General features: G+C 31.4%; 1 protein-coding gene across 8 annotated transcripts in view; it reads right to left on the bottom strand.

Moving 5' to 3' along the window:
• LOC139512495 (thrombospondin type-1 domain-containing protein 7B-like) overlaps nucleotides 1-14,041 on the bottom strand; it is a 187,851-nt gene that overhangs the window by 152,451 nt on the left and 21,359 nt on the right. For all 8 annotated transcript variants that reach the window (XM_071300138.1, XM_071300142.1, XM_071300144.1 and 5 more), the window contains exon 2: nucleotides 9,835-9,930. The gene's annotated coding sequence lies outside the window, so the exon portion shown is untranslated. The remainder of the gene's footprint in view (nucleotides 1-9,834; nucleotides 9,931-14,041) is intronic.

Below are 14,041 nucleotides of genomic sequence, written 5' to 3'. Positions count from 1 at the left end.
CAGGGGAAAAAAGATGAATAATTCATTATATTGTCTATAAATAACTACCTTATCATATGAATATTGTAATATATAAGGCCTATTAAGTTTAATTTTTTTTTTTAATAGACCAATTCTGAGCACAGCTAGAAAAATCACTCATATATCTCATGTATCTATAATTAGACATTAACTATTTATTATCTCAGCTAGATTTTGTTGTAAAGTTAACACAGATCTTTAGTTAATGCATAACAAAGTTAGGTGTTTTAAAAGGAATAAAGAGAACACATTTTTGATATATATTTATGACAACACAAATTCAAATAATTCTAACCCCTAATGTCAAACAGATAAGTCCTTGTGGTTATAGTGTAGGCCGATCTATCTTAACAGTCTTAGTAGTCTGTTAACACTACTGGTTCTTTATGTGGTTGTCACAAGTCAGGAACCTGGTATTCAGTGTGCTGTCTGTCATTATTTGTTGGTTTTTTTTTCATTATTGTTTTAGAATAAATCAAACAGTTGGTTTTTTCTTTAGTTTTACATCTTGTCATGCTGGGTAGAGCCTGTTATAGATTTCTATATGGTTAGGATTTTGCTTGTTGTTTAGGCCTGTTTGATGCTGTCTCTGGTGGATAGTTGTCTCATTGGTAATCATACCGCATCTCCTTATTTCTTTGTTATCAGGTTAATAGTTTCCCAGAGGTCAAGAAAAAGTATGTTAAATTATAGAAATAGATATATGCTTTTTTCTTCAACTTTGGTGCTTTGTATTATAATCTAAAACCAAAGTGACATACATTCAGAAAATATCTCTCAAAAAACAAGTTTTGAAAATAAACAAAAATTTAAAACATGTGACATTCAATAATATTCCCATATCAATCGTACATTGATGTTGCCCTCACAAAAAATGAAATATGCAGGTAGCATTGTCCTAGTCATCAATGAGAGGGATAGGACCTTTATCAGGACTCCGGAATGGGGTGTTTTTAAGCTTGGGACTTCGGGATTGATCCTTTTGGGATCCCAGATTTCTTTTCTTTGAATTTAGTGACCTCAGGATTTCTTATTCATAAGCCCGGGATTTTTGGGATTTTGTGTTTTTAAGCCAGGGATTTCAGGATTTTGTGTTTTTAAGCCCGGGATTTTGGGATTTTGTGTTTTTAACCCCAGGATTTTGGGATCAGGACCCCTCCTACCCCCCTCATCAAGAAATGATTTTCTTGTCTGAAAAGCTTTGTTTTAGGCCAAAAATAAAATATTGTTTGTTTCCCCTCACACGACCGACCCGGTAAAATCACCGCGACCCGAAAAATTTTATTGGCCATTCTTGTCCACTATTTTTTTTTTTGCTATGTTGGTTTTTGGTGATACCTTTATGATGCTGTAGTCAACGAGTGTTTTAAATCAAGGTATTTTTGCAAGGATTAGCGTCTACATGATTCGGAATCAAGGAAACAAAGCCACACCATTTGTGGGCAAAGGTGATCTTTTTTGAAAATCAAAAAAAAACCTGAAGCATCTTTCAACTCGCTGAGTGCATCGTGATTTGTTTTGTATCTAACCTCTGTTCCTGAATCGTGCTTTAAAATCTATCTACTTACTTTGTCTTTGAACAGGTTAGGCACAAGTCAGGAAATGTGGGATACATGTATTCCCTGCTTTCAGGGAACATCCCTGTTTTCTGGTGTAAAAAAAAAACCAGTTTAAATGGGATTTCCTTTTTCAATTTATGGCATGAACATTACAAAAGGGCTCGTTTTAACGTTATAACTGCATCCGTAGAATTCGTAAATACTTATTAAAACTATTTTAGGAAATACAAAACATGAATATAAAGACATTAGTGAAGCCGTGTTTCTTCTAGAACTCGAAAAAAAAAATACAAATCTTTGTTTAAGAATCAATTGACCAAGCTGCATGATCCAGGTGTAACTGAACATGATAACTAAATTAATATGTTCACTTCTATTGAAAATTTGTATTCATTGAATTTTAATTCCCAAGTGATTAACATACATGTATCTTTTTGTCATCTCATAATTGATGATCAAGGTATGATTTGGTGAACAAAGGAATTGTTTTGTTGTGAGTTATGCATCAAATTTGACTTGAAATAAACTTGATTTTTTAACTAAAAAACACTTGCTATCATTAAGCATTGTTATCACAAGTAGAATATGCGCTTTTGTAGATTTCATTACATTAAATGAATAGGAAAAAAGGAGGTCCCTGTATACTGTTTTGTTTTAACACCAGAAAACTGGGGTGTACACTGAATTAGAATACAGGGAATACCCCATTTTTCTTGACTTGAGCCTTACCTGTTGAATTTTATATAAATTCAATATAGAATGTCATATCAAGGAATAAAATAAAATAATTTGCCTACCTACCTACCCATACCCTAACAACCTCAGTCGGGTGAGGGGAAACAAAGATATTTTTAATGTTGGCCTTATTTGTTGTAAGAAGACTCTTCATTTTTTTTACAGAGACAATTTGTTGAAAGAGGAAAAAAATTTTAAAAAACTTTGTTTTAACTTACAGCTGTTGGATGTATAATATAAATCCGAATAAAAAAATAACCACTTAGATTAATCCAGACATCTATAATTAATTATAATACTTCAGATAATTTCAAAAATACTCAATCTTTTTCAAAGTCTGAATACAATAAAAATCCATTTAAATTTCCACATAAACCTTCTGTATTTGTTTTTCTAATTGGAATTAAAGTTCTCTACAATAGTTCCTTTTGTAAGGGTTGAAAATGCTAATTATTGACAGAAAATCATTTTCTTAAAAGCACACATGTAAAGTAAATAGAATACCATCCATTTACTAACTTAGATATTAGATGTTTGTATAGCATTGCTTTGGCTTTGTGTGTGATATTTGTACATACTTATGAGTTGGTTCCGTGTGGTAATAATATAACTTTCTCTAAAAAAAAGACCAGATTTCTAATTGTCTGACTGATAAGTTAGCATGTTGCTTGGTAACATGATAAACTTCAAGTTGACATGAAAAAAAATTTAGTTAGACCCATTTTTACACAATTTGTGTCATAAATAACAAAAGTTCCATTGAATCAGACATAAGAATCTTAAGAATTCAGATATATACAAATTTCTGTCTTCTTGAACTAAGTCTCAGCTTTCTCAGAAATGATTCCATGACCTATCTATATGAGACCAAATAAAAATGTTCCCATTCTTCAAAATCTTTCTGAACAAGTCCATTAACGAAAAAAAGATTGTAAATTTTATACTGGCATTTTGGACCTATTCAAAGTCCTTGTTCCTATTGACTTTCATTGCTTTAACCCATGAAAAGGACTATGCACTGTGATGTAAACAATACATTTAATGTTTTATGTGTCCCTTAAAAGTGGATACACAAGGATATACTAAATTATAGGTGTAATTTTGGATACTATATGAACATAGGGTACTCATTGTGTGATAAAGAGGTATGGAGGGATTGATGGATTGGTGTTTTAAGTCTTGTGGCAAATATTACAAACATATAAGTATCAGAACATGTTAATGTGATATGAAGATGACCCTGCTTTGTAGTAAAGTGACAAGTTAAGCTAATGGTAACAAAATTGCTTTTAACAGTTTACAAGGTAGCAGTTGGCAGGAAAACATGTCATTCTATCTGGACAAACACTGCCTGACTTCTAGTAAATTACCAATTTTGAAGTCTTTGATATGATCTGTATCAGGATCATACTGACATAACCCCAAAATTTTACATGCATACTAATGTGAGATCACCCAAGTAGTTATGATGAAAAAGGATTTAATGGGGGATTTTCTAATGGAGGAATACCACAGTATAGAGTTAGCATTACAAAGACTAAAACATGTGTTTTAAGATGCGTGATTGAAATTCAACAAAGAAAGTACTAATAGATACAAATTTCAATAATGAATACCCCTATATTGCTCTTTCTAGGCATCTCTAAAAAGCTGTTGATAACAAATTAGTTCTAAAAATCTGTAAACAGCAAAAAAGATGTCTCAATTTCCACTACTGGTACTATTATACTGGTTGCCAATAAACATCTGCAGTTTTACATGGCAAGTTATATTCATATATATTATCATATCATCACCAGGTAACAGAGGAAGATGAAAACCTTGTAGAAATAGTGTATTATACTCAATTAAATTCATTCATAAAACATTGGTGGATCCATAATTATTGAGGATAGAAACTCTTTCTAAGAAATTTTTCTTTGTATCATATAAAAAATTTACTGAAGTAATCTACACTTGACATTTTTATCATCATAAGAGAAAGGTCTTCAAGACCACCTGGTGAGTAGCAATAGCATGTCAAATCTGAGCAATATGTTTACAATATTTTTTCTGTGCAACAACTCTAGTTGATATGCACCATGAATGATCGAGAGGAAATATCCACCAGAGATTGTCACAAGTTGGATTTCATGCAAGGCAACCATTCCATTGTCCATAACTGCATGCACACAGATATGACCTATGGCATGGGTTAATGCACCTGTCAACTGCATATATATAAACCAATGCTGTACTCTTCAATTAATTGTACAAAACAAACTCACAAAAACATTTGTTGCTTCCTTTTGATGGTCAGTATGAATCTTTTATATGGTAAAGAAATGTAAATTTACCCCAAAAGATTGAACAAGATGATCATGGAGCCCAAGTCCAGTTTTGAAACCAATTTGTTTTTAATTCATTGTCCATTTGTAAAACTGCACTAAAAATGTAGCACTGTATGATATTAATATTTTAGACCTTGTATGTTTAAAACAATTAACATACATTCTTATAAAACATGGCTTTTAAAAACATCTATAAAATAAATATAAAGTATATTTAAATCCTATTCAACAAAGCATTCCTTTAAGTTCAAATTTCTTAATCCATTATAATTTGACAATATCCCAAATCACTTTATGTTTGAGAGAAAGCAAATAAAAACTAATAAATTCTCACATATGGTTAATAGAAATCTGACAATAATAATAGACCCATATAACTTCTGAGTGGGTTTATTTCATGCAAGTGATGAAAATAATATCTCATAATTGAAAGTACTGACATATAGTTTACACCAATAGATATTTTAATGATTTAAGTGAAAGAGACTTAATTTCATTGTAAAATTTAATATAAAAATGGAATATGAAGCTTAAGTTTATGAAACTAATAAACATTTGCTTTTTAAAGTATATTCTGTTCAAAAAGGGTACAGTGGTCCATATAGCATGTTGTTTTTAAACATATTTTTTTCAAGTAACCATAAATAACGTTTCTGTCTATAAATTTCTATCTTCTACTATAGATAAAAACGCAACATTAAATTATACATTCTGTTTAGTTTGCAATTATTTGAATTCTCTGAAAATTTTCCTCATTGCTAGGATACCTTCTATTTATATAGAAGTCTTGTCCTTCTGTATAGAACTAACAAATGCTATAAGGATAAAATTGAGAATGGAAATTAGGAATATGTCAAAGAGACAACAACCTGACAAAAGAGCAGATAACAGCTAAAGGCCACCAAGGGGTCTTCAATTCAGCAACAAAATTTCTCATCCTGCGGTGGGCTTCTGCTGGCCACTAAATAAAAATGTGGACTAGTCCAGTGAAAAAGGATGTTGAGGCAACTTTCTTAATTTTTATAATTAATCAAATATAAATGTGCACCATCCTATTATGAACAAAATATTCTCTGCATGTTTAAAAAAAATATCAACAAAACCGCTTACAATTCGAATGATAAACCAAGACAGACAGGGGCATAACATGGTCATCATATTCAATCCCCTTCACTTTACAGCTTGAAGCTAAAATTATTTATGTAGGTAACAATTACTATATATTTCTCCCTTTACTGATATCAACAGTTTAGTGATTTCAAATGAAACTGAATCTTTAATAGCCCTATATGCCCAATTAAACAACTATCAAGTCCTTTTTGTATTTATCTATACAACATATCTGTTTCTTTACATTTTTTTTATGTTAGGTTTCATTTACATTTCTGCAATTAAATTTCAATCACAGGTAAACAGATCAGAAGTATATTGTTTATGTAAATAGAAGATGGATTACAACATCTGTAAATCTATCAATACTTCAAAAAGAAAGACATAATGTGGGAGGATCACATTTTGTATCTGAATCTCATCATAATTCCTCTTTGTAAGTTATATAAATATTTAATATCTATTTTATAAAACATATTTCTTGACATAAGCATTGACATTGACGTTTAATGTTAGAATTCTAATGTGACCAAAGTAATAAAATGCCATTGAATCATCATTAAAACCAGGAATTTGGTCCTTTGTAACATATTTTGCAGAATATTAAATGGAATGAAAAAAATATATCTACATTAAATAATATTGTCAGTTATACTCTGGTATATGTGAAACTACATTATCTTAAGATATATGTCCACATGTGTTGTATGATGGTTATTGTCATTTGGAAAACTCAGAACTCAGCTTTCTTTTTACATCTTGTGTCTTTATTGATGTAATATAACCTCATCATTCCAATGATATCATCACTATACATATGCAAATACATAAGCAATATTGCCAAAAATCAGTTATGGTAATATCACAACCATATAAAATCAAGAAAATGTACTATGACTGCAAATGAGACAACTTTACAACAGAGACCATAAGATGAAGAGGATGCAATTATAGGTCATTGAACTGCCTTCAACAACAAGCAAAAAACAATTCAAAACAGAAAACTAACAACCTAATTTATGTACAAACCATAAATGAGAAACAGATATGATATACAGCAAGCAATCAAACACCACTGAATTCAAAATTTTCTGTTTTAACATTATTGCTGAATACTGCAATAATTTTAACCATATAAAATTGATCTTTACATATCAACTAGAGGCTCTAAAGAGCCTGTGTCGCTCACCTTGGTCTATGTGAATATTAAACAATGGACACAGATGGATTCATGACAAAATTGTGTTTTGGTGATGGTGATGTGTTTGTAGATCTTACTTTACTAAACATTCTTGCTGCTTACAATTATCTCTATCTATAACAGTACTTTTTGTGGAAAATGTTATTGAAAATCTTCAAATTTAAGAAAATTGTTAAAAATTGACTATGAAGGGCAATGACTCCTTAGGGGGTCAATTGACTATTTTGGTCATAGTGACTTATTTTTAGTTCTTACTTTGCTGTACATTATTGCTGTTTACAGTTTATCTCTATCTATAATAATATTCAAGATAACAAAAAAAACAGCAAAATTTCCTCAAAATTACCAATTCAGGGGCAGCAACCGATTATCCGATTCATCTGAAAATTCCAGGGCAGATAGATCATGACCTGATCAACAATTTTACTTCCTGTCAGATTTGCGCTTAATGCTTTGGTTTTTGAGTTATAAGCCAAAAACTGCATTTTACCCCCATGTTCTATTTTTAGCCATGGCGGCCATCTTGGTTTGTTGGCCGAGTTACCGGACACATTTTTTTAACTTCATACCCCAATTATGGCTAAGTTTGGTTAAATAAGGCCCAGTAGTTTCAGAGAAGATTTTTCTAAAAGATTACTAAGATTTACGAAAAATGGTTAAAAATTGACTGTAAAGGGCAATAACTCCTAAAGTGGTCAACTGACCATTTTGATCATGTTGACTTATTTGTAGATCTTACTTTGCTGAACATTATTGCTGTTTACAGTTTATCTCTATCTATAATAATATTCAAGATAATAACCAAAAACAGCAAAATTTCCTTAAAATTACCATTTCAGGGGCAGTAACCCAACAACGGAATGTCCGATTCATCTGAAAATTTCAGGGCAGATAGATCTTGACCTGATGAACAATTTTACCCATGTCAGATTTGCTCTAAATGCTTTGGTTTTTGAGTTATAAGCCAAAAACTGCATTTTACCCCTATGTTCTATTTTTAGCCATGGCGGCCATCTTGGTTGGTTGGCCGGGTCACCGGACACATTTTTTAAACTAGATACCCCAATGATGATTGTGGCTAAATTTGGTTAAATTTGGCCCAGTAGTTTCAGAGAAGATTTTTCTAAAAGATTACTAAGATTTACGAAAAATGGTTAAAAATTGACTATAAAGGGCAATAACTCCTAAAGTGGTCAACTGACCATTTTGGTAATGTTGACTTATTTGTAGATCTTACTTTGCTGAACATTATTGCTGTTTACAGTTTATCTCTATCTATAATAATATTCAAGATAATAACCAAAAACAGCAAAATTTCCTCAAAATTACCAATTCAGGGGCAGCAACCTAACAACCGATTATCCGATTCATCTGAAAATTCCAGGGCAGATAGATCATGACCTGATCAACAATTTTACTTCCTGTCAGATTTGCTCTTAATGCTTTGGTTTTTGAGTTATAAGCCAAAAACTGCATTTTACCCCCATGTTCTATTTTTAGCCATGGCGGCCATCTTGGTTAGTTGGCCAGGTCACGCCACACATTTTTTAAACTAGATACCCCAATGATGATTGTTTGGTTTAATTTGGCCCAGTAGTTTCAGAGAAGATTTTTGTAAAAGTTAACGACGACGGACGACGACGGACGCCGGACGCCGGACGCAAAGTGATGGGAAAAGCTCACTTGGCCCTTCGGGTGAGCTAAAAATACACACATGAAAATAAATACAATGCAGTGCAAAGACTTTGAACACCTAATCAAGAATGCAATTATATTGAGCCTTTTTGGCACACTAATTAATTACTAATGTCCTCTCCAATTTATAAAGTTCAAGAACTTTTACACTTTTTGACGTCTATGATATTCACAAGAAGTATTTTGAAAGTATGTATGAAAATATCATATCATATTCAATACATGACATTAGAGGAGTTTTTAAAATTAATTAAAGCTATAAACATTTGGATCTGCCACATGTGCATGGGCTTGTCCCAAATTCTCAGTTCATATCTTGCATGGGTTTTTTTTATATTTGGAGATCTAGGGTGTTTATAGCAAATCTTTCATTATGGTCTCTGTAATGTGTATTTGAAACTTTTGAAGTGATAATTTAGCAGAGGCAGATTTAGGCTCGGGTCCCTCTTTTGTGGTAAAATTTTGGTTGGTTATTTATGGAATCACTGAAGCGTAATGGGAACAGCAGTCAATGGTCCCCCACTTATGAAAATTTCTGGGTCCGCCACTGATTAGAGCCCAAACATGACAGGCACTGCCTATCGTAGGGAGACTGTATGTGGTTGCTACTGTATTCCAAAGCTATTGCGTTATGATAACCAAAACAGACAATTCTACAATGGTTTCACAGCAGTAAGACTGGCCAAAACATGCATCTATAACACTAAAGTTTGCACAGTTTACCAAGTTTTCAATTCAAGAGAAAATTAATCTAATATTTCCATACAGCAACTAGTTATTTCCTAAAAATAGAAACACAGCTATAATTTGTGTAATGTCAATTTCATCATGGATCACTTTTTCCACAATCAGGTGTTCAGTATTGAAGGGATGAAAATAAGTTTGAAATTTGTACAATGTTTTAAAATTTTTAAAAATAGCTATCAATGTCTTAATTTCAGTTGCAGTATAAAAACAGTATTGGGTCAATGTCATAAAAATATTATTTTTTTTTGTATTCGGCACACATTACTGGGGAAGGGCTTTTAAAATTGGTAAAACCTAGCCCTTTCCAAGTTTCTCAGACTCATTCAAAAAAGTTTATATTTTTCTGACATTGACCTAATATTGTATATTTCTTTCATTTTATACCTCATGAATTTCCTGTACAAAAAACTTTCAATATCAAAACAGTTTTACTTACAAATCTTCTATTTGTTGATGGTTCCTTGGCTGTATTCTGGTTTTCTGAAATGTTAACTTCAGTCTGCTTTATTTCAGTCTGGTTATCCTATGGCACCTGTCAATCAAAACAAAAGAAGAAAATTCATTGGATGGACAATTCAGTGACATCAACATCATCATTGGACATGCTTTTCACATAGTGACATTAACATGCTTTTCACATAGTGATATTAACATGCTTTTCACATAGTGATATTAACATGCTTTGCACATGCTATGACACCATAGTGTTTCTATTTTTATCAGAAGATGTACATTTCAGTGTGCAAGATTTCAGAAACTTTGTTCCATTTATAGAACATTTGTACTTTTGTTAGCTAGGTCAAATGTACTTTTAAAGATTTATTTTACTATAGAGATGTGTTTTTCCTTAACAATAATGAAACATGTCAATTTCAAATGAAAGTATAATATTTCATCAATATTATTAAATGTTGGTTTATCTTTAAAATAAAAACAATTATAAAAATCTCTCATTACAGTTTTTCAGTACCCAGATGATTTTTTTTAATATAGATAACAAATGTTCAGACTCCAAAATTACTAGCAGCAACAAAACTATAGGAATTAATATTTCTGAAATTAATTACAGACTGCAGGCTAAGAATGGGAATTATAAAATGTTGATTTTGACTTTTTTAGACATGATGAATGATAGAAAAATTACATACATGATTGTAGATTCAATATTTCAAGATACATGTTCATGTCCTAAAATGGTGGTTGCTTGTAAAAATGCTTGGGCGTTGACTGACCTAAGGGGAGCCATGCTTCAGTGATTCCCTATATATAATCAACTAAATTTTTCCTCACAAAAAAAGATATCCTCTAGTTTTCTCAATTGAATTGTTTCATATTATTGATGTTGTGGGCTTTAATAGCTGACCACAAGGTATGGGTATTTCTCATTGTTGAAGGCTGTATAGTTGCCTATAATTGCTTACATCCTCTTCATTAAACTTTAATGAATAGTTATTTCATTGGCAATCATACCACATCTCCTTATTTTTATATATACATTTGATGAAAATCGTAATACAAACCTGAGAATGGTCGTAATTTAAACAATATTTAAAATATGGGCATCAGCATACCAATAATATAATGAATACTAGATAATAGTTATGATTATTTTAGAAAATCTATTTTATATCTTTCCTATAAACACAAATATAATTGTATTATACTGGGTGCCTTTAAGGTAATGTAGTTATTTCATTTTATGTTATTAGAAACTTAATACAATAAAATGATTTAGAAACAAATTGAATTTATATTCGCATATTGTATATCAAATTTAAGTGATTCACACAAAATTATCTTTTAAATGAAACCTAAATATTGAACTCTTCCTTACATTGTCACACGGTGGGGTTACATACCTCTTATGATGTTACTAACCCAAACTATCTACCCTACAGATATTTACAAACGTTAGAAAGTGTGATGAAATTCACCCATAAATAAACACATTCTGAAATAAACACACTTTAACTGATGTCAAGGATGTTAAAATTCAATTAAATTCCATTAAGTTTCAGTAGAATTAAAAGGTTGATATGCACCTTCATTTGAGAGATGGAGTCTAAATGTAAAATCTGAAGAATTTATTGTTTTTTTACACACTTCATCTGTTAAAATCAGTAATTTATATGAACTACATTTTCTCCTGAGTCAAAGGTTTAACCAGAAACTTTTCTGGAAGCTGAGAATATAAAATGGACTTAATTTAACTTTCTTCAAACATGATAAAGTCATAAATAAGCAAATAATTTTGCCATAAATGGAAAAGTTGACTTCCCTCAACTTTTGTAGTAAGATGTCTATAAAAGTGCATATAATCAGGATTAATTAAAACCTATTTTATATGTTCACTGAATGTTAAAATCTGTGAATGAATAGCTAATTCCAATAATCCTAAGCATTCGTTAACCTAAATTATTAGCAATTTGTACATTTTCCTTTTGATCCTGCTGCCTAATGATTTTTAAGATCATAGACAGGATGTGATACTAAAAATATACAAGACAATGACGTCAATTACAATGCACCACCATCACATTTTTCATGACAATTGGCGTCAATGAAATGTAGGCAATGTCATTCATACAACTGAACAACTATCACAAGTCTTGGTCTTGTTGGTGTGAAAAATGTCTTTTTTTAATGCTTTTTGTAATTCTATATCTTAAGATCTTAATAAACATTCTGATAATTAAAGAATGAAGACATTTTATTTTTTTGATACAAACTTCATAAGCTTAATTATGTATTAGCTTGCATTCACAGGATCACTTAAGATCACATTTAGTATCAAACACAAAATAATTATCAAATTATAAAATAACTAGGCTACCAATACAATTATATTTCTTTTGACAATTAGTTACATGGAATAGTATTGTAGTTTTCTAAAATTCTGTCATGGCCAATTTGGTATATGCATTTGTGTTTGCAAACATGTATGGCGCTTTCCACTTTTGTCTCAACCACTCAAACATACATTAAGATACATACAAAATATATGATTTTGCGGTTTTGCAAAAGTTTGTATTCAAACCTAGGCTATAAACAATTATTCTTCATTGAAATTAAAATTCCAGATTCCTTTTACACATGCAATACAAAACTAGAGGCTCTAAAGAGCCCGTGTCGCTCACCTTGGTCTATGTGAATATTAAACAAAGGATGCAGATGGATTCATGACAAAATTGTGTTTTGGTGATGGTGATATGTTTGTAAATATTACTTTACTGAACATTCTTGCTGCTTACAATTATCTCTATCTATAATGAACTTGGCCCAGTAGTTTCAGAGGAGAAGATTTTTATAAAAGATAACTAAGATTTACGAAAAATGGTTCAAAATTGACTATAAAGGGCAATAACTCCTAAAGGGGTCAACTGACCATTTCAGTAATGTTGACTTATTTGTAAATCTTACTTTGCTGAACATTATTGCTGTTTACAGTAAATCTATCTATAATAATATTCAAGATAATAACCAAAAACAGCAAAATTTCCTTAAAATTACCAATTCAGGGGCAGCAACCCAACAACAGGTTGTCCTATTCATCTGAAAATTTAAGGGGAGATAGATCTTGACCTGATAATCAATTTTACTTCCTGTCAGATTTGCTCTAAATGCTTTGGTTTTTGAGTTATAAGCCAAAAACTGAATTTTTGCCCCTATGTTCTATTTTTAGCTGTGGCGGCCATCTTGGTTGGTTGGCCAGGTCACGCCACACATTTTTTAAACTACATACCCCAATGATGATTGTGGCCAAGTTTGGTTTAATTTGGCCCAGTGGTTTCAGAGGAGAAGATTTTTGTAATAGATTACTAAGATTTACGAAAAATGGTTAAAAATTGACTATAAAGGGCAACAACTTCTAAAGGGGTCAACTGACCACTTCAGTCATGTTCACTTATTTGTAAATCTTACTTTGCTGAACATTATTGCTGTTTACAGTTTATCTCTATCTATAATAATATTCAAGATAATAACCAAAAACAGCAAAATTTCCTTAAAATTACCAATTCAGGGGCAGCAACCCAACAACAGGTTGTCCGATTCATCTGTAAATTTCAGGGCAGATAGATCTTGACCTGATAATCAATTTTACTTCCTGTCAGATTTGCTCTAAATGCTTTGGTTTTTGAGTTATAAGCCAAAAACTGAATTTTACCCCTATGTTCTATTTTTAGCTGTGGCGGCCATCTTGGTTGGTTGGCCGGATCACGCCACACATTTTTTAAACAAGATACCCCAATTGTGATTGTGGCCAAGTTTGGTTTAATTTGGCCCAGTAGTTTCAGAGGAGAAGATTTTTGTAAAAGATTACTAAGATTTACGAAAAATGGTTAAAAATTGACTATAAAGGGCAATAACTCCTAAAGGGGTCAACTGACCATTTCGGTCATGTTGACTTATTTGTAAATCTTACTTTGCTGAACATTATTGCTGTTTACAGTTTATCTCTATCTATAATAATATTCAAAATAATAACCAAAAATAGCAAAATTTCCTTAAAATTACCAATTCAGGGGCAGCAACCCAACAACGGGTTGTCCGATTCATCTGAAAATTGCAGGGCAGATAGATCTTGACCTGATAAACAATTTTACCCCGTCAGATTTGCTCTAAATGGTTTGGTTTTTGAGTTA

The sequence above is a fragment of the Mytilus edulis genome, chromosome 2 (assembly GCF_963676685.1).
Source record: "Mytilus edulis chromosome 2, xbMytEdul2.2, whole genome shotgun sequence".
NCBI lineage: Eukaryota > Metazoa > Mollusca > Bivalvia > Mytilida > Mytilidae > Mytilus > Mytilus edulis.
The sequence above is the reverse complement of the archived record's forward strand: the minus strand, read 5'-3'. Positions and strand labels throughout refer to the sequence as shown.